We start from the raw sequence: 22475 nt of genomic DNA on the forward strand, positions 1-22475 counted from the left end.
GCACAGCAGGCATTTAAGAAGTATTTGGCGAATAAAAGGAAATTTAATGTTGCCAAATTTCTCAGCCGAATGGGGCAGGACGGGCTTCAGAGCCAGAATGGGACTCGGATGGCGGGTGGTTTTAAGTCCTTGGAGGTCAGCCCAAGCGCCAGATCCCCCCCAGGAGCCATATAAGCCGCTGGTTTAAATTTCCTCGACTAGCGCTGCTGGACTGAGTTGTATGCTGGGGGCTACCGGGACGCAGAAAACAGAAAGAGGGGATCTGAGGAGACGACACCACTCCCGGTGCGAGTCCGGGCGTCCGGGAAGCTGAAGCCACCAACCCCACCTCCGCCAGGGACTCAGCCTGGGATGCGGGTTGGCTGGACCAGGGTCTGGAGCCGGGCGGCCGGCCGGTCCTGACGCTCTAGGCCCGCGAGGAGGACGCACCGGAAGTCTCCACTGCTCTTCGCCGGCGTGCGGGCCTGCGGACTTTTCCCGCCCACTCTGCTGCCTCCGGGGGCAGAGCACGCGCGTTCCGTGGCTTGGTGCTCGGATCCCGGACAGGTTAGATTCCGCGTGGGTCCAAGCGCCCCGTCTCTTCTACGCTTGGAAAGGTTTGTTCCCACAGTCTGGGCGGCTGCGTTTGCGCTCCGTGTGGGCCGCTGCCAGGGTAATGTCCTCAGGGATGACCTCCCGGCGGCTTGCGCCGCCGCGCGGTTGCGACCTCCCCGCTGGTCGCTCGGCGCCTGGGGGCCCTTGCTGGTCTCGGCGCCGGGGGCTGCTACAAGGTGCTTCCTCTGTCCCGGGCTGATGGGGCCGTGAGTAGCTGGCCGCGACCCTGCCCTGCGGTCCGTGTGGAGCGTTCCTAGGAGCACCTGTGGAGAGTTGGGAGCCCTCCCTGAGAGGTGGAACTGGGCACTTCGTTGATGGTCCTGAGTTACAACAGTGTGAGCAAGACCCCGCCGAGATGATGGTAGAAAAGTTTTCTGAGAAGTGGTCGTAGTGATTTTTGTCCCCATCACACTTGCACTCCGTACGGGGTCCTGACCATAGAGATGATTTTTGTTGTTGGGGACAGGACATACGTGCATGTGTGAATGTCAGTGCCTGTGTTGTGTATAGTATTAAAAATCCATAGGGGCGCCTGGGTGGCTCAGTCGTTAAGCGTCTGCCTTCGGCTCAGGTCATGATCCCGGGGTCCTGGGATCGAGCCCCACATCGGGCTCCCTGCTCGGCGGGAAACCTGCTTCTCCCTCTCCCACTCCCCCTGCTTGTGTTTCCTCTCTCACTCTGTCTCTCTGTCAAATAAATAAAATCTTTAAAAAAAAAATCCATAAAGATTCTTACATTTTAATACTTGCTTCTTGAATCTTTCTCATTCTTACCTGTGGGTTATTGCTCCACGTTTAAGGCATTTTATTGCTCTGTTTCACCTTTGTGTAGAAGTAAGGACTCTACTTAAACTTTGCACATACAAAGCACAGATCTGATTGGGTTATTCTCATGCTCAGAACCTTATTGGCCTTCCCATTGATTCAGGATAATACAGATTCCTTAGCCTGGCTTCCAGACCGTTCAATGTCTTGCTAATGCTGAGTGATTAGTCAACCCCTTTCCTGGAAAACACCTACACACACAGGCCGAATGCTCCAGCAATGCCAACACGCGGTAGTTTCATCACTTTGGATATGACAGAGTTTTACAATGGTTTACCTGCCTTTTGAAGCTTATTTTTCCGTTCTGTCAAAATTTATTGAATTCCTAATATTCCCAGGCACTGTTTTAGGAGCTTAGGGGTATATTAGGAAAAAAAAAAAAAATCCTTGTAGAAAGTATCAGCTTAATTGAGATATAGTTCACATACCCTAGAGTTTACCCGTTTAAAATATACATTGATTTTTAGTGCATTCACAAAGTTGTGCAGCCATTTCTGCAAAACATTTTCATCACCCCCAAAAGAAGCTCTGTACCTATTAGGAGCCTTCTGATCTTTCCCCTACCCCACCCCACTCCTACCTCTATCCAACTGCTAATCTGTCTACATATATGCCTTTTCTGGACAATTCATATAAATGAAATTATGCAATATGTGGTCTTTTTTGATTGTTGTCTTTCACCTAACATTGGTGTTCATCCATGTCGTAGCTGGTATCAGTACTTAATTCCATTTTATTGCTAGATAGTATCTTATTGTATGGATATACGGCCATTTATCCGTCGGTTAGCTGGTAGACGTTTGAGTTTTGGCCATTATGAATAATGCTGCTACGAACATTCATGTACAGGTTTTTGTGTGAACATCATTTTTTTTTTAATTTATTTTTTATTTTATTTTTTAATTTACATTCAGTTAGCCAACATACAGTAACATTAGTTTTGATGTAGTGTTCAATGATTCCTTACCTATAACACCCAGTGCTCATCAGATCACGTGCCCTTAATGCCTGTCCCCCAGTTACCCCATCCCCCACCCACCTCCCTTTCCACAACCCTCAGTTTGTTTCTAGGAGTCCAGAGTCTCTCATGGTTTGTCTCCCTCTTTGACTTCTTCCCATTCAGTTTTCCCTCCCTTCCCCTATGGCCCTCTGTGCTTCATGTTTTCATTTCTCTTGGGTATATACCTAAGATTAGAATCGCTGGGTAATAGAGTAATTCTGTTTCACATTTTGAGGAACTGCCAGACTGTTTTTCAAAGCAGCTATACCATGTTATATTCCCATCAGCAGTGTATGAAGGTGCTGATTTCTTCGTATCGTTGCCAACACTTGTCATCACCTGTTTTTTATTTTAATTCTAGCCATCCTATGTGACGTGATGAGCACTGGGTGTTATATGTAACTGATAAATTATTGAATACTACATCTGAAATTAAGTATGTACTATATGTTGGCTAACTGAGTTTAAATTAAAAAAAATTCCAGTGGTTAAAAAAAAAAAATTCTAGCCATCTTAGTGGGTGTGAACTGTGTCTCGTTTTGATTTGCATTTCCTTGATGGCTAATGATGTTGAGCATCTTCTTATGTGCTGTGGGCCATTTGTATATATGCCTATTCATATCCTTTGTCCATTTTTAAAATTAGATTATCTTTTCATCATGGAATCCTAAGAGTTCCTTTTTTTTTAAGATTTTATTTTTACGTAATCTCTACAATGTGAGACTCAAACTCATAACCCAGAGATCAAGAGTTGCATGCTTCACCGACTGAGCCAGCCAGGTTCCCCTGTAAGAGTTCCTTTTATATTTGAGGTACAAGTCATTTATTAGGTATATGACAGTCTTGTGCATTATGATATAACTCCTTTAAATGAAAAGCACATGAGGTTAATTTTTACCGTTCTTGGAGACCAGGTTTATAGGTCTGTGGGGGTAATTCAGAGAGTCAGTTGAACAACAACTTTAATGTGTAGAAGACCAGGCCCAGGAAAACATGCTGTGAAGAACCTGTGAGCAGCATTTTAAGAGTTGAAAAATGAAGCAGGGGGAAACAGTTTATATAATTTGTCTATTCCTAACCGAGTTTTGTCTTTTCCTTATTGATTGATAGGAATTCTTTGTGTAGAGAATTGACTGTTTTCACTGACTGTTAAATATGTGGCAGGTATTTTTGGTCTGTTTGCCTGTTAACTTTGTTTTGTATCTTTTACTATACTAATGTTTTGCATTTTTCTGTTGTCAGGACTGTCAGTCTTTTCCTATAAAAGGCCTCCAGGTGGCAGTTTGGGATACTGTTCTTAAATTATAGGGATTATATAAACTGACACTGGTTAATGTGATGTCCCTGGTACTGTATTTAACTTTATAGCTTTCATTGTTTCAGACACTGGTGCCTCCCTATCTCTCTGCCTTGAAAAATACACTATAATCTACTTTAGCTTTGTTGGTTCATTTGATTTTATATTTCAAACATACTCCTAGAAGCTATTCCCATGTTCTCTTATTTAGATTTCTGATAGCCATATTGGACAGTTGGTCATCAAATAGTGGGTACTTACCTCATACTAGCAGAAGTTTATTTAAGGATTTTATGTATGCAGAGCTTGAATGTAACTATGCTGGTCCTATATTGATTGGGGCATGCTGGAGATAGTAGTTTTATAAAATCCTATTAAAATTATTTTCATATTTTTCTCATTTCATTGGATTAAAGGTAGTGGTAAAAAAGTATTTTTAGGATCTCTGAACATTTTGAGAAACTGAGGAAAGCTATATAACAAAGCTCCCTAGAAAAAGTTGCATCTCTGTTTTACATACAATGTCCAAGGCTTCATTATTACCCTTTGGCCTGATTTGTTAGGAGGACTCTTATATTTCTTGACTCAGTGTTTGTTTGCCTCAGGTTTTTTTTTTTTTTTTTTTTTAATTATGGTAAAATATATATATCATGAAATCTAGCATTTTAAACATTTTTACATGTACAATTCAGTGACCTTGGGTACATTTATGTTATTGTGCAACCATCACCACCATCCTCTCTAGAACTTTTATCTTCCAAACTGAAACCCTGTTCTCATTAAATAGTAACTCCATATTGCCCCTCTCTCCAGTTGTTGGCAACCACCATCCAGTTTTTGTCTCTGAGTTTGACTATTCCAAGTACCTCATATAAGTGGAATCATACAGTATTTGTCCTTTTATATCTGGTTTATTTCATGTAGCATAATGTCTTTAAGGTTTATCCATGTTGTTGTATATTGCAGAATTTCCTTCCTTTTTAAGGTTGAATAATATCCCACTGTATATGTATATCACATTTTGTTTATCTACCTATTAGTTGATAGACATTTGGGTTGTTTCTATCTTTTGGCTTTTGTGAATAGTGGTGTTATGAGCATTGGTACACAGATATCTGTTTGTGTTCTTTTGGGTATGTACCCAGAAGTGGAATTACTGGATCATAGAGTAATTCTCTGTTTAATTGTTTTGAGGAACTGCACATACATTTCAGTGTTTTTTGTCATTCACATAAAATATGAAATTTAAAAGAATGGAATAGGTCAGACATATATTGTCATGTTTACCTTTCTATAAATATAAATTCAAAGAGCCATCTCCTAATCGAAGGGATATAGAAGTTTTTGTCTTAGGACATGGGGCTCGTTGAGCTTATTAAAATTATTAGAATTCAGACTAAATGAAAGGTTTACTTCGATAGTTTCTCAAATCCTAAACTTCTTTGTAATTCATGCTCTTGTTTTTCTTAATTCTGTGTTTTTAATGTTTGGGGACAAGTTACCCATCATGGCAGACTCTAAAATGGAGGTGATTTTGCATACTTGTATAGTTCCAAAGATCTGGATTACTCTCTCATTATTTCATTGCTCTAGATGGATACTTTGGCAATTACTCTGGTATGCTGTGAATACTGCTGCTTTTGACAAGTGAGTTTTCCTCCCCCACTGCAAAAATATCCATGATATTTATTAACGAAGAATGGGAAATTGCTATTTGCTGTGGGGTATGGGCTGTAACAATGATAAGGGAATACTGAGGAGTTTGTGAAAGATGTTGCAGTTGGAGGAGGGGGTGTTAGGGAGGGTCTAACAGGCAACAGGCAATTTCAATTTTCTAAGGTTTGGTTGAACTATACTGTTGTCTTTTTTCCTACATTTCCCCATTGGTCTCAGGGAAGTCACAGTTATTCAGAGGGATCCCAATACCCACAAAAATGTACAGTTCCAACATCAGGGGACTACTTGAAAAAATAATGGTACAGTGATAAATATAATTTATTTCTTTTGCATGTGGCTGTCCAATTATCATTTCCCCACTGTGTGTTTACCATATAAGTATGGTTTTATTTACTAATTTACCATATAAGTATGGTTTTATTTCTGTGCTCATTTCTGCTCCACTGACCTGTGTGTCTGTTTTTGTGCAAGTACCATACTGTTTTGATTACTGTAGCTGTGTAATATAGTTTGAAATCTGAGATTGAGATACCTCCAGCTTTATTCTTTATCCAGATTGCTTTGGCTATTCAGGGTCTTTTGGGGTTCCATACAAATTTTGGGATTATTTGTTCTAGTTCTGTGAAAAATATTATTGGTATTTTGATGGGGACTGCATTGAATCTGTAGATTGCATTGGGTAGTATGGACATTTTAACAATATTAATTCTTCCAATCCATGAACATGGAATATCTTTTCATTTATTTGTGTCATCTTCAATTTCATTCACCTGTTTCTTACAGTTTTCAGAATACAGGTCTTTCACTCCTTTGGATAAATTTATTCCTTGGCCTCGGCATTTTATCTTTATGATGAATTGTAAATGGGATTTTTTCCCCTTAATTTCTCTTTGTGCTAGTTTGTTATTAGTGCACAAAAATGCAACAGATTTTTGTATATTAGTTTTGTGTTCTGGAATTTTATTGAATTCCTTTATTCTAATAGTTTTTTTGGTGTAGTCTTTATGGTTTTCTATATGTAGTATCATATCAATTGCTAATAATGACAGTTTTACTTCTTCTTTACCGATTTGGATGCCTTTTATTTATTTTTCTTGCCTAATTACTGTAACTAGGACCTCTAGTACTACGTTATATGAAAGTGGTAGGAGTAGGCATCCCTGTCTTGCTCTTGATCTTAGAGAAAGAGCTTTCAGCTTTCACCATTGAGTATGGTATTAGCAGTGTGTGTTTTTCAGAAATGGACTTTATTATGTTGAGGCATGTTCCCTTTATACCCACTTTGCTGAAAGTTTTTATCATGAATGGATGTTGAATTTTGTCACATGCTTTTTTTGCTTCTATTAAGATGATCATATGATTTTTGCCTTTCATTTTCTTAATGTGATGTATCATGGTTGATTTATTTGGGGACATTGGACCATCCTTACATCCCTGGAACAAATCCCACTTGATCATGGTGAATAATCCTTTTAATGTGTTGTTGAATTCAGCTTACTAATATTTTGTTGAGGATATTTGTATCATGTTCATCAAGGATATTTTTTTTTTTTAAGATTTTATTTATTTATTTGAGACAGAGAGAATGAGAGAGAGCACATGAGAGGCGGGAGGGCCAGAGGGAGAAGCAGACTCCCTGCTGAGCAGGGAGCCCGACGCGGGACTCGATCCAGGGACTCCAGGATCATGACCTGAGCCGAAGGTAGTCGCTTAACCAACTGAGCCACCCAGGCGCCCATCAAGGATATTGTTTACAATTTTTTTCCTTTTTTTTTTTTTTTTTTGTGCTGTCTTTGGTTTTGGTATAAGGGTAATGCTGGTGTTAAAAATGAATTTGGAACCATTTCTTCATCTTTGAATTTTTGGAATAATTTGATCTTTAAATGTTTATATATATGTATATATGTATATACACATATACCACTAGAATTCACAGTGAAGCTGTCTGGTCCTGGACTTTTATTTATTGGGAGTTTTTTGAATCCTGATTCAGTTTCATTACTAATAATCAGTCTGTTTAGATTTTTTATTTCTTCCTGATTCCATTTTGGAAAAATTATGTTTTTAGGGATTTAATAATTTATTTTAGGTTGTCCAATTTGTCGGTGTATAATTATTTATAGTAGTCTCATGATCCTTTGTGTTTCTGTGGTGTGGGTTATAGCTTCTATTTCATTTCTGATTTTATTTTAGTCCTCTTTTTTTCTTGATGAGTCTGGCTAAAGGTTTATCAATTTGTTTGTCTTTTCAAAGAACCAGCTCTTGGTTTCATTGTTCTTTTCTATTGTTTTTTAGAGTCTTTACTTCATTTATTTTCAATCCGATCTTTATTATTTGCTTCCTTCTACTAACTTTGGGCTTTGTTTATTCTTTTTCTGTGTTCTTTATGTGTACAGTTAGATTGTTTATTTGAAATTTTTCTTGTTTCTTGAGACGGGCCAGGCCTATATTGCTATAAACTTCCCTCTTAGTACTGCTTTTGCTGCATTCCAAAGATTTTGAACCATTATGTTTCCATTTCCATTTTATTTCATGTTTAGCCTACATGTGTTATCTATATTTTTTTTCATTATTTTTTTCCAGTTCCTTTTCATGTTCTTTCAGAAATTCACAAATTTCCTCACAAGCTTGGTTGGGAAGAAAAACATTTTGTTAGTGATGTTTTCCAACAGGTGGCAGTGTGGTACTGTAGTAGGACATAATAATAAAGACTGTAATGCTGCTGCATTTCCTTTTAAAAGTTTTATTTGAGAGAGAGACCGCGAGAGAGAGCATGAGCAGTGAGGAGAGGGAGAAGCAGGTCCCCTGCCGAGCAGGAGGCCCGACGCGGGGCTTGATCCCAGGACCCTGCAATCATGACCTGAGCCGAAGCAGACGCTTCACCGACTGATGAGCCACCCAGGCATCACTGTAATGCTTCTTATCAACTGGAAAATAATCGCTTTAAGCTTCTACTTCAGAAAAACAATTAAGAATTTTTTTATATAAGTTTTTATTTTAATTCCAGTTAGTTGCATACAGTGCTGTTTTAGTTTTAGGTGTACAGTATAGCATTCAACAGTTCCATACATCACCCTGTGCTCATCTTGACAAGTGCACTCCTTAATCCCCACCACTTATGTAACCCATCCCCCACCAACGTCCCCTCTGGTGACCGACCATCAGTCTGTTCTCTGTAATTGAGTTTGTTTCTTGCCTTGTCTGTCCTCCCTCTCTTATTTGTTTCTTTTTGCTTGTTTTGTTTCTTAAATTCTACATAGGAGTGAAATCATGTGGTATTTGTCTTTCTCTGACTGACTTATTTCACTTGGCATTATACTCTATCGCTTCATCCATGTTGTTACAAATGGGAAGATCTTACTCTTTTTTATGGCTGAATAGTTTTCCATTATTTATTTTATGTATATGTATATACGTATATACGCATATACCACATCTTCTTTATCCATCAATTGATGGACACTTGGGCTGCTTCCATATCTTGGCTATTGTAAATAATTCTGCTATAAACATCAGGGTGCATGTATCCCTTCGAACTAGTGTTCTTCTATTCTTTGGGTAAGTACCCAGTAATGTGATTGCTGGATTTTTAACTCTTTGAGGAACCTCCATACTGTTTTCCAGAGTGGCTGCACCAGTTTGCATTCCTACCAGCAGTGCAAGAGGATTCCCCTTTCTTCACATCCTTGCAATCACCTGTTGTTTGTTTTCTTTTTTTCTTTTTTTTTTTTTTAAGATTTTATTTATTTTTTAGAGAGCAAGTGAGAGGGAAACAGCATGAGAGGGGAGAGGGTCACAGGGAGAAGCAGGCTCCCCGCTGAGCCGGGAGCCCGATGTGGGACTCGATCCCAGGGCCCTGGGATCATGACCTGAGCCGAAGGCAGATGCTTAACCATCTGAGCCACCCAGGCGCCCTCACCTGTTGTTTCTTTTAGCCATTCTGATTTTAGCCATTCTGACAGGTATGTGGTGATACCTCATTGTACTTTTGATTTTTATTTCCCTGTTGATGAGTGATGTTGAGCACCTTTTCTTGAGTCTGTTGGCTATCTGTATATCTTCTTTAGAGAAACATCTGTTGATATCTTCTGTCCATTTTTAAATTGTTTGGTTTTTGGGTGTTGCATTTTATATAAGTTCTTTATTTGTTTTGGATACTAGCCCTTTATTGGATATGTCATTTGCAAATACCTTCTCCCATTCAGTAGGTCGCCTTTTAATTCTATTGATTGTTTCCTTCACTGTGTAGAAGCTTTTTAATTTGATGTAGTTCCAATAGTTCATTTTTGCTTTTGTTTCCCTTGCCTCAGGAGACACATCTTGAAAGAAATTGCTACAGCCCATGTCAAAGGATTTACTGCCTGTGTTCTCTTCTAGGATTTTTATGGTTTCAGGTCTCATATTTAGGTCGTTAATCCATTTTAAATTTACTTTTGTGTATGGTTTAAGAAAATGGCCCAGTTTCATTCTTTTGCATGTTGCTCTCCAGTTTTCACAACAACGTTTGTTGAAGAGACTCTTTTTCCCATTGGATATTCTTTTATGCATTGTTTAAGATTAATTGACTGTAGAAGTGTGGGTTATTTCTGGATTTTCTGTTCTGTTCTATTGATCTATGCAGCTTTTTTTGTGCCAGTACCATACTGTTTTGATTACTACAGCTTTAAAATATAACTTGAAGTCTGGAATTGTGATGCCCCCAGCTTTGCTTTTCTTTTTTAAGATTGCTTTGCTTTGGCTGTTTGGGGTGTTTTGTGGTTCCATACAAATTTGTTCTAATTCTGTGAAAAATGCTTTTGGTATTTTGATAAGGATTGCATTAAATACGTAGATTGCTTTGGGTAGTATAGACATTTCAACAATATTTGTTCTCCTGATCCATGAGCATGGCCATGTCTTTCCATTTCTTTGTGTTGTCTTGAATTTTTCTCATCAGTGTTTTACAGTTTTCAGATCACAGGTCTTTTATCTCTTTGGTTAGGTTCATTCCTAGGTATCTTACTATTTTTGATGCAATTGTAAATGAGATCGTTTTCTTAGTTTCTCTTCCTGCTGCTTCATTATTGGTGTATAGAGATGCAACAGGTTTCTGTATGTTGATTTTGTATCCTGCAGCTTTACTGAGTTTGTTTATCAGTTCTAGCACTTTTTTGGTAGTCTTTAGGGTTTTCTCTATATAGTACCATGTTATCTGCAAAGAGTGGACATTTGATTTCTTCTTTACTGATTTGAATTCCTCTTATTTCTTTTTGTGTTCTGATTGCTGTGGCAAGGACTTCCACTACTATGTTGAATAAAAGTGGTGAAAGTGGACATCCTTGTCTTGTTCCTGACCTTAGAGGAAAAGCTCTTAGTTATTCCCCATTAAGAATGGTGTTTGCTGTGGGTTTTTCATATATGGCCTTTATTATGTTGAGGCATGTTCCCTATAAACCTACTTTATTGAGGGTTTTTATCATGAATGGATGTAGAAAAACAGGAATTAACATTTAACTCTAGAATCCTTTTTTTGGGGGGGGGGGTGGAGATCTACTCCAAAACTTATCTTACTCTTATAATATCCCTAGCAAAACAATCTGTGGATAAAAGTCTCTTTCCATACTTTCATATTTATTTTCAAATGGCTTAAAATGTTTGCAGAGTTGTGAGTTAACTTTTTAAAAAAAATGTTTTAAGCTTTTATTCAATTCTACAGATTTTAAAAAGGCATTAAGTTAAACATTTCTAGAGTTTACCAAAAATCTCTAAATTATGTCTTCACTTAAAACAGAATCAGTGTTATTTAAACCAGTCACCTTTTTATATTCATAATTTTTTTCTTCAAAAGTAGAATAAATTTTAATTTTAAAAATATATAATCATTTCAATGAGTATAGCTCCATCACAGTTCATGAGATTTATACTTATATATAGTAAAGAAATTCATTTGTATCAAACACAAACAAAAAAACCCCATACAAGAGATAGTTTCAGTATTCATGGTGAGTGTAGGACTTGAGACAAAGTCTCCCTTTCAAAGGTCAGTGCATCTGGAATGTTTAACCTAAAGTTATCATCCTTGATTATCAAAAAACCAAAGCAAAAAATGATATTTTAAAAAGGAAAATGAGTTTCAAAGTCAGTGACCATTCCCCTCATTTCAAAAACAGAATTTTTGCAAAATGTCAAGTTACATACATACCAAACGTCAGGTTACTTAGATAGAAAAAAAACTGCACACCTTAACTAAACAAACTTGAAAAAAAAAAAACTTTACAGACCTAAAATGAATTCATGCAGATTTTTATTTATTTATTTATTTTTATTTTTTATTTTTTTAAAGATTTTATTTATTTGTTTGAGAGAGAGAGACACAGCGAGAGAGGGAACACCAGCAGGGGGAGCGGGAGAGGGAGAAGCAGGCTTCCCGCGGAGCAGGGAGCCCAGTGCGGGGCTCGATCCCAGGACCCTGGGATCATGACCTGAGCCGAAGGCAGACGCTTAACGACTGAGCCACCCAGGCACCCCTCATGCAGATTTTTAAAAATTACAACTATTCTATCTCCTTGTCTCCTTCATTATTATATGTATTTCCTAATCTATATTTAACAAAAATGATAATGCTTTCAAGATACAGAAAATATAAAGCAGGATCATTTTTCAGTAATTTAAAGGAGGAGGAAAAAACCCTAAAGTATAACCCTCCAGAGAAGCAAAGCAAACTGTGAAGTGATGAGTGATCATGATGTTCTCAAAGTAGAAATATGTGACTTTCATTTAAACTTTAAAATAGCAGGCTGCCAGGGTGCCAGCTGGCTCAATCAGAAGAGCATGCAACTCTTGATCTTGGTGTCATGAGTTGGAGACCCACGAGTTAACTTTTTTCTAAACTTTAGCCTTTTGTGGCAAGAATAGCTCCAGTGTTATGAATGAATCTGTGTCATAGATTCTTATCCATGGGACTTAGATGTTTTATATTCTAGCCTTCTCTATCACATGTAGGAACCCTGTTCATAACATCCCTCACAGTTGGTGATGTTAATTAATCAACAGATGGAACATATGCAGAAGAAAGAGATTTTGATTGCCAGCATCCTGAGTTTGAAGATTTAGTGGAGATTTTCAGTGAGAAATGATGAAGTGGAGCTTGTGAGACATTCACACTTAGATGACTCATAGGTTTCCAAACCTAACCCACTCAAGAGGGGATGGGACTCCTCTTTTCCTCACTCTTCTGGCAGCTTATGTCTGGCAGTATATACTTCCCTGGGGACTGGGACCATCATTTATCCAAATGCTCATACAAAATATCTGGGATCATCTTTAAGACCTCTCAATGTTCTTTTGATTCCTCTTAGGTAGAATTTCTCAAATGTGGTCATATCTATTTCTATCATCCTAATCCAAACTACTATCGTCTCTTACCTGGTTGCTACTTCCTAATTGGTCTGCCAAAATGTATTAGTAACTCCACTTTATTTTTCACACAAAGCCATTTAAGAAATACAAAATCTGATTGCGTCTCCTGCTTGAGAAACTACTATTACTTATTATTATACTTAGAATAAACCAGAAATATTTAACTTGAACCATAATATTCTTCTTTCCCAAGCCTACCCTGTGATCTCTCTGCTCATTGCTGCAGCCTCATATCATGCCACTTTTCCCTTGTTCAATGTGCTCCATCCTCTCCAGTGTTCCGTTTGTTCCTTGATTGGAGGAAATAAGGGGAATAGATGCAGGGAGACTTGTTTTTAAGCCAACCTACATTTTAGGTAAAGAAAAGGAGGTTTAGTAACATACTAAAATTTGTGGCTCATAGGACATTTTTATAGCAATCAGCAACCCATCGCTATGCCACTTTTCCACTTTTCAGATTAGACGTAGGGATAAATACACACCTGAGTGCTGATTCTGCATGGGGGAAGAAATTATATTCCAACTGAGAAAAGGAAAATTAGCACTAGCAGTCATTACCTGTTACATTTCAAGTGTGGATAGTCTTTTTATATTTGGTGGCTTCCTCTCAGTTTGCTGAAAATGATGTTAGGTTTGTAATTTCATCCTTCTAGCATTTAATTGTGCATTAGTTTTATCTTTCACATGTGTTAGCCTTGCCTTAGCAACCAGTGGTACCATACGACCATCTAGGTCCTAGATGCTATTAATGGCATCCTGAATAAATGAGAGTTGGGTGGCCTATTCTATCCTAAGACAGTTGATTTCTTCTTAGGATATTTCTATTTTTAAGAAGTTACTTTCTATCTTGTACAAATCTCTAGCCTGTGGTTTTCTCATGCTGATTATAGTTTTCCTTGGAAGCATACAGAACAAGCCTAACTTCTCTATCGCATTAGCTCTTTAGCTGTTGAAGTAGTTATGATAGCTTCCAGAATATATATATATTTTTTGGTAAACATCCTCAGCTTCTTCAGCTATTTATAGTGTGTTCACTATTCTGGGCACTTTCTACTGATCATTCTCTAGGTCAGTGTTTGAAAGTTTGATTTGGGGACCATGTGCTTCAGAATCACTTAAGATACTTGTTAAAAATGAAGATTTCTATGGGATTATGATGGTAGATTGACTCTTCTAATCTTGTTCCCCATTAAAACCCCACTAAATCTACAGTAAAACCCCAAAGGACAAGAACATTAGGAAAGGAGGCAGTAACAGTACACTTTGGAAAAGTGAAAAGCCCAAGAATAAGTGGAAATTAACATAGACACCAAAGACTCAGTTAGCAGAAGGAAAAACTGAAACCTTTCATAATTACCCTGTAAATCCACAGAAACCTCAAGAACTGGCAATGCCAGGTCTGTCTGGAAATTGGAATACAAGGGAGACAAAATAAGGAAGATTGGGTGACTGTGGCTGAGAGGTAGTTCTCCCAATGGATGACGTTCACCCTGGTACAGATTCTGGAGATTCAAAGGAGATGACCTCTGGGTAAAGTAGCATTTCCATATAAGAAGGCATTTCTAGTATTTCTCAGGAAATTTGTGTATTTGTTCAATTTCAGATTCTGAGAAAGTCATTAAAAAGTCGGGAAAACAGGAAAGACTTTAAATTTTCCCGAGAATCAAAGCTCAGCAAGCAGTATTATTGGATATATTGATTCTAGGCGCTCTACTGATACCAAGTGGAAAGCAGGAGCAGGATATGCTGACAAAATGAGTAGAAAGTAAAGGTACATGTTTCTGGGAACTGAGATTGGAACTGCTAGCAGGAAAGCATCATGATCTAATCAGTCAGCCTTACTCATAGTTGTTGCCATCTTATAAATATGTTTTCATGCTTTCCTGCTAACAATGAGTTACTCTTACAAATAAAGTAAGTATTAAGTTTATATGCATAGTGTACTTCATGTAAAGCCTGTGAGCAGTGTTCCAAGAATAACGAGTTTGGGAGCAAAAGAAATCTGTAAATTGGCAGTTACAGCATATTATTCTGGGTAGTACTGTTAACCTTGCTATGAGAGCTCAATGTTGTGTATATAAATATTAATAATTAATATTTATATAATATCTAGTAATGTTTGTGTTTTCATGTTCAGACTTCACTATAGCCTATAGTTTCTTTTTTTTTTTTTTTGGTAAATACAAAGGAGTTGCAGAGCGAAGGAGGTATGAATGTTTTTGTGGAATACTCTAATATGAAATGAAAACTTAATCTAGAATCTGAATTAGTAAAAGCAATATTGATTTCAAAGGCAAAACCAAAATCAGAGTAAGCAGACAAAATAGTTTATTATTTAAAAAAGTGAAGGAGCTTATATTAAGTAACCTGTACCCTAATGCTCAACTTGATGCTTTTTGGTGCACTCTGAATTTCACCAATGTCAACACAAAATAAATGAAAATTTTTGCCATCTGAAAAAAATTTTTTTTGACATCTGGAATATTTGTCATGAAAGACTATTGAACAGGACAAGTAATGCATGCTACGTTTTAAAATTTCATTGAAGAATGCTAACTTCTAAAAATTCATAGTATTTCAATTTTTACAAGGATTTTTATTTGGCATTTATATTTCTTTTTTAAGGTCTTTGATTCCCGCCCCCCCAGGTTTATTAGTTGATATGTAACGTTTTGTAAGTTTAAGATATGTGGTGTGACGTATACAACATATGTGTTTAAGGTATATATTAAGTTCAAGATGTGCAATATATATATATTTTGAAATGATTACTATAATAGGGTTAGTTAATACCTCCATCACCTCACATAATTACCAGTTATGTATGGGTGTGTGGTGAGAACACTTGAGATCCGCTCTCTTAGCAACTTTCAAGTATATAATACAGTATTGTTAACTCTAGTCACCATTCTGTACTTAAGATCCCCAGAATTTATTTATCTTATAACTGGAAGTTTGTACCCCTTGACTAACATCTACCCATTTCACCCACTCCCCAGCCCCTGGCATACACCATTCTACTTTCTATTTCTATGAGTTTGACTTTTTTTAGATTCCACATTTGTTGATACAATACAGTAAATGTTTTTCTCTAGCTCATTTCTCTAGCTCATAATACTCTCAAGATTTATTGAGAGTTTGGTACATATATATGATATATATATATCACATCAGAAATACATATATAGTATATATAACATATCACATATATTTCACATGTATATACTACACATATGTTACATGCATGTGCGATATATATATCACATTTTCCTTATGCACCTTATCCATTCATTCACTGACACATAGGTTATTTCTATGTCTTGGCTATTGTGAATAATACTGTAATGAACATGGGAGTGTAGGTATCTCTTCGACATAGTGATTTTATTTCCTTTGGATATATACCCAGAAGTAAGATTGCTGTATCATATGGTAGTCCTATTTTTAATTTTCTGAGGAATCCCCATACTGTTTTCCATAGTTCTGTACCAATTTATATTTCTACCAAAAGTGCACACAGATTCACTTTCTCCACATCCTCACCAGCACTTCTCTCTTTTTATTTTTTGATAATAGCTATTCTAACAGATGTGAGCTTATATATCATTGTGGTTTTGATTTCTGTTTCTTTCTGATTAGGGATGGTGAGTATCTTTTCATGTACCAATTAGCCATTATATGTTTCTTTGGAAAAATGTCTATTCAGGTCCTCTGCCCAGGTTTTAATCAGATAAATTGCTTTTTGTTATTCAGTTGTGTGAGTTCCTTATGTATTTTGGATATTAATTTTTATCAGATATATCATTTGCAAATATTTTCTGCCTTTTGTATATATCACATTGTTGGGCCTTGTTTTTATCTGCTTTGCCATGCTATGCCTTTTGGATGCAAAGTAATTATTAATAGGTAAGGAATATTAATGTGATCTTATTGTTTTTTGGCTGTTTTATAGTGTTCCCCTACTTCTCTTGCTATCTTCCTTTGGGAAATGATGATTTTCTATAGCTTTGATTTCCTTCTCTTTTGTCTATCTGCTGTAAGTTTTTGCTTCTTGGTTACCATGAGAGTTACATAAAACATCTTATAGATATAATAGTCTATTTTATGCTGATAACAACTTAGTTTTGAACATATACAAAAACTAGCATTTTATCCCTTTGTCTTTTGTTTTTGATGTCACCAATTATAACTAACTTACAAATTACTATAGTTGTAGTTATTTTATATATATATATATTTTTAAAGATTTTACTCATTTATTTGACAGAGAGAGACATAGCAAGAGAGGGAACACAAGCAGGGGGAGTAGGAGAGGGAGAAGCAGGCTTCCCTGCAGAGCAGGGAGCCCGACGTGGGACCCAATCCCAGGACCCTGGGACTACAACCTGAGCCGAAGGCAGACACTTAACAACTGAGCCACCCAGGCGCCCCTATTTTTTATATTTTTGTCCTTTAACCTTTATTTCAAAATTAAATAGTTATTACACCTACGTATTACAGTGTTAGAATATTCTAAGTTTGAGTTATACTCACCAGTATATGTTTTCATTTTACTAATTAGTATTTTTTCATTTCAATTTATATAACTCCTTTCAACATTTTTTGTAAGGCAGGTGTGGTGGTGATGAACTCTTTCAGCTTTTGTTTGTCCAGGAATGTCTTTAACTCCTTCATTTCACAACTTTGCTGGGTAACATATTTTTGATTGTAATTTTTTTTTTTTTTAGCACTTTGAATATACCATACTACTGTTTCTTGGCCTGTAAGATTTCTGCTGAGAAATTTGCTGATAGCCTTATGAAGTTTCCCTTGTAAGTGGGAATTTTTTTCCTTCTTTTGCTTTTACAGTTCTTTCTCTTTGATTTGAGACAGATTTATTTTAATGTGTCTTGGAGAAGTCATTTAGGATTGAACTTGGATGTCTGAATTTTTCCTCAGATTTGGGAAATTCTCAGCTATTATTTCTTTAAGCTTTCTGTCCTTTCCCCCTCTCATCTCCTTTTGGGGCTGCAGTACTACCTAGATAATTTGTCTTAATGGTATCCTGTAGTTCACATGGGCAGTCTTCACTGTCATTCTTTTTATTTGTCCTACTTCTACTGATAATTTCAAAAGTCCTGCTTTCTGTTTCACAAATTCTTCCTCTGATCTGTTCTCCTATTGATATCCTCCATTGTATTTTTCATTTTATTTACTATATTCTTCACCTCCGGAATTTTTTTTTTTAAATGATTTTTACCTTTCTATAAAGTTTTCATTTTTTTGTCCATTTCCTGGTTTCATTGAATTGCCTTTCTGTATTTTCTTGTAGTTCACTGAGCTTCCTTTAAAACAACTATATTGAATTCTTATTGGGTAAATTGCTGATCTCAGTTTCTTTGGGTTTAGTTATTGGAAAATTATTGTATTTCTTTTTGTGTTTTTATGTTCCTTGATATTCATATTTCTTCATGTCTTGCATTGCTTCTCCAGCTTTATCCACTGGTTTGGGGAGAGAAATATCTTTTTCAGCCCTGTAAGGGATTTGGTCTTTCTCAGACCTCTTCTATTAATACACTTGTTCCACGACTTCTTGCTCCCTCTTGTGGCAGAATTCTTAAGCTTGTATACCTTCTCTGAATCATTCAAAGCTGGACTAGATAATGACAGGTTCCCTTTTACTTTCTCTAGGGTGATGTTGAATGTTTAAGTTTGTGATTTCTCCAGGAGTGGCTTTCTAGGCATGCTTCCCTGCAAAAGCTTGTTCTCGCTGTCATAGGGAGTATGCAGAGTACTTTCCTCAGTGGTATGTTTCTGTAGGTGAGGTATGTCGAGCACTGGGGGTGCCCATGGATTAGTTGCAGGGATCTGTAGGTGAAGCATCCCCAGAAGCTCGAGGGCATGCCTCTTTTTTTTAAATTGAAGAATAATTGATGAACAAATCCGATTACTTTCGGGTGTACGTAATAGTGATTTGATACTTTCATATGTTACAAAATAATCCTCCCCAAAAATCTAGTTACTGTCAATATACAAAGTTATTACAGTGTCATTGACTGTATTACTATGCTGTACTTTTCAACCTCATGACTTATTTCATAACTAGTCAGTTTGTACCTTTTAATCCCCTTCATTTATTTTGTCCTCCCCCCCTCTGGTTACCAACAGTATGTTTTCTGTATCTATGAGTCCATTTGTTCATTTGTTGTGGGTTTTATATATATATATATATATATATATATATATATATATATATATATATATATATAAATTCATACAGTATTGATCTTTGACCTATTTCACTAAGCATCATACCTGCTAGGTCCATCCATATTGTCCCAAATGGCAAGATTTTGTCCCTTCTTGTAGCTGAGTAATATTCCATTGTATGTGTATCTACTTATGTATTAATTTATCCACTTGTTTATCCACTTATATATTAATGAGCATTTAAGTTACTTCCATATCTTGACAATTTCAAATAATGTTTAGTGACCATAGGGGTATATACCTCTCTCTTTGGATTGTGTTTTCTTTGGACAAATACCTAGAAGTGGAGTTGCTGGATTGTGTGGTAGTTTTATTTTTAATTTTTTGAGGAACCTCCATACTGTTATCCATAATGGCTTCATGAATTACATTCCCAACAGTGGTATGAGGGTTCTCCTTTATCCGTATTTTCGTCAACACTTGTTATTTTTCTCTTTGAAAATAGCCAGCCTGAAAGGGTGAAACTCTAATGACAATTTCATTATGGTTTTGATTTGCATTGCCTTGATGATTAATGAGGTTGAGCATCTATTCATGTGCCTGTTGGCTATCTGTGTATCTTCTTTGGAAAATGTCTGTTCAAGTTGCCTGTCCATTTTTAAGTTGGATTGTCTGTTTTTTGGGTGTTTAGTTGTATAAGTTCTTTATGTATTTTAGGTACTTACCTTTTATTAGGCATATCATTTGCATATATTTTCTCCCATTCAATAGATTATCTTTTAGTTCTGTTGATTGTTTCCTTTGCTATGTAGAAGCTTTTTATTTTGATGTAGTCCCAAAAGTTTATTTTTACTTTTGTTTTCCTTGTGTTAGAAGACATATCTAGAAAAATTTTTACAGCTGATGTCAGATTAATGCCTGTGTTCTTTTCTAGGACTTTTATGGTTTCAAGTCTCGCATTTAGGTTGTCATCAGTCCATTTTGAGTTTATTTTTGTGTATGGTGTAAGGAAGTGGTCCAGTTTCATTCTTTTGCATGTAGCTGTCCAGTTTTCCCAACACGATTTGCCTTTTTCCCATTGTGTATTCTTCCCTCCTTTGTCAAAAATTAATTGAACGTGTAACTGTGGGCTTATTTATGGATTTCCTATTCTGTTCTATTGATCTATGTGTCTGTTTTTGTGCCAGTGCCATACTGTTTTGATTACTATAATTGTGTAATATAACTTGAAGCCTGGAATTGTGACACCTCCACTTTGTTCGTTTGTTTTTTCAAGATTGCTTTGGCTATTCAGTCTTTTATGTTTCCATATAGATTTTAAATTGTTTTCTTTCTGTGAAAATACGATTGGCATTTTGATAGGGATTGCATTGAATCAGATTACTTTGGGAGTATGGACATTTTAACAATACTATTCCAACCTGGACCATGAAATAACTTTCCATTTGTGTCATCACTTTCTTTCATCAATATCTTACCGTTTGCTGTGTACAGGCTTATCTCCTCCATGGTTAAATGTGCTCCTAATTATTTTATTCTTATTTATGGAATTATAAATGTGATTTTCTTATTTTCTTTTTCTCATAGTTTGATATTAGCATAGAGATATGCAACATATTTTTGTGTATTGATTTTGTATACTGCAGCTTTACTGAATTTATTTGCTCTAACGATATTTTTTAGTGGCGTCTTTAGGGTTTTCTTTATATAGTATCATGCCAAGTAGTATGCCACATAGTGACAGTTTTAGTTCTTCCTTTCTCATTTGGATGCCTTTTACTTTTTTCTACTGCCTAATCGCTCTGGCTAGTGATTCCAATACTGTGTTGAATAAAAGTGGCTAGGGTGGATATCCTCATCTTGTTCCTGATGTTAGGAGGAAAACTTTCAGTGTTGCACTGAGTATAATGTTAGCTGTCAGCTTGCCATATATGGCCTTTTTTATGTGGAGGTACATTTCCTCTATTCCTACTTTGTTGAGAGTTTTTATCATGAATGGATGCTGACTTTTGTTAAATGCTTTTTCTGCATCTATTGTTATAATCATGTCATTTTTACCTTTCATTTTGTTGATGTTGTGTATCACATTGTTTGATTTGTGGATGTTGAACCATCTTTGCATCCCTGAACTAAATCCCACTTGATCATGGTGTCTGATATGTTTAATGTATTGTTGAATTCAGTTTTTAATATTGTTGAGTATATATGCATCCATGTTCATCAAGGATTTGGGCCTCTAATTTTCCATTCTTGTGGTATCCTTGTCTGCTTTTTGAGGCAGGGCAATTCTGGCCTCATAAAATGAGTTTGGAAGTGTGCCCTCCTCTTCTATATTTTAGAAAATTTTAAGAAGGATTGGTATTATTTTTTCTTAAACGTTTTGTAAAATTCACCAGTGAAGCCAACAGGTCCTAGGCTTCTGTTTGTTGGGAAGTTTTAGTTGACTGATTAATGTCCTTACTAGTAATTGATCTGTTTAGTTTTCTATTTCTTCATGTTTCAGTCTTGGTGGGTTCTATGTTTCTTGGAATTTATCTTTTTCTTCTTGGTTGTCCAATTTGTTGGTGTGTAATTGTTCATAGTATTCTCTTATGACCTTTTGTATTTCTGTGGTATTAGTTGTGATCATCTCCTCTTTCATTTTTTAATTTTATTTGATTCCTCTCTCTTTTTTCCTTGAGTCTAGTTTAATGTTCATAAATCTTATATCTTATAAAACAAGCTTTTCATTTTGTTTATTATTTCTGTTACCTTTTTAACCTCTAATTCACTCACTTTTGTTCTGATTTTTATAATTTCTTTCCTGCTGACTTTGGGCTTCATTTGTTCTTTTTCTAGTGCTTTGAAGTGAATTTTTAGGTTGAGATTTTTCTTATTTCTTGATGTAGGCATTTATTGCTATGAATTTCTCTTTTAGAACTGTTTTTGCTGCATCCCATTGATTTTGGTAAGTTGTATTTCCATTTTCATTTTTGTGTCCATATATTTTTTTGAATTCATTTTTGATTTTTTGACACATTGGTTGTTAAGTAGCATCTTATTTAATTTCTACATATATGTGAATTTTGCAGTTTTTTTGTTACTGATTTGTAGTTTCTTACCATTGTGGCTGGAAAAGATGCTTGGTATGATTTCAGTCTTCTTAAATTTACAAAGACCTGGTTGTGGCCTAACATCTGATCTCTCCTGGAGAATGATTTATCTACATTTGAGAAGAACGTATTTTCTGTTGTTTTGGATGAAGTAATCTGTATTTGTGTGTTAAGTCCATCTAATCTATGTGTTGTTTCAGGAAAATGTTTCCTTAATGATTTTCTCTTCTGGTGATCCAGCTATTCATGAAAGTGGGGTGTTAAAGTTCTCTACTACTGCTATATTATCTATTTCTCTTTTAGGTCTGTTAATATTTGCTTTCTATATTTGGGTTCTCTTATGTTGCATGCACATACATTTAACAAATATCATTTCTTCTATTAGGTTAACCAATTTATCATTA

General features: G+C 36.2%; 1 protein-coding gene across 2 annotated transcripts in view; it reads left to right on the forward strand.

Annotated features, from left to right (window-relative positions):
* The first annotated feature begins 438 nt into the window (after positions 1-438).
* Positions 439-22475, forward strand: part of LOC118024540 (cytochrome c oxidase assembly factor 1 homolog) — a 99366-nt gene continuing 77329 nt past the window's right edge. For both annotated transcript variants that reach the window (XM_035026500.1, XM_035026504.1), the window contains exon 1: positions 439-546. The gene's annotated coding sequence lies outside the window, so the exon portion shown is untranslated. The remainder of the gene's footprint in view (positions 547-22475) is intronic.

This window comes from Mirounga leonina, unplaced genomic scaffold (assembly GCF_011800145.1).
Source record: "Mirounga leonina isolate KUSES-001 unplaced genomic scaffold, KU_Mleo_1.0 Mir_199, whole genome shotgun sequence".
Taxonomy (NCBI): domain Eukaryota; kingdom Metazoa; phylum Chordata; class Mammalia; order Carnivora; family Phocidae; genus Mirounga; species Mirounga leonina.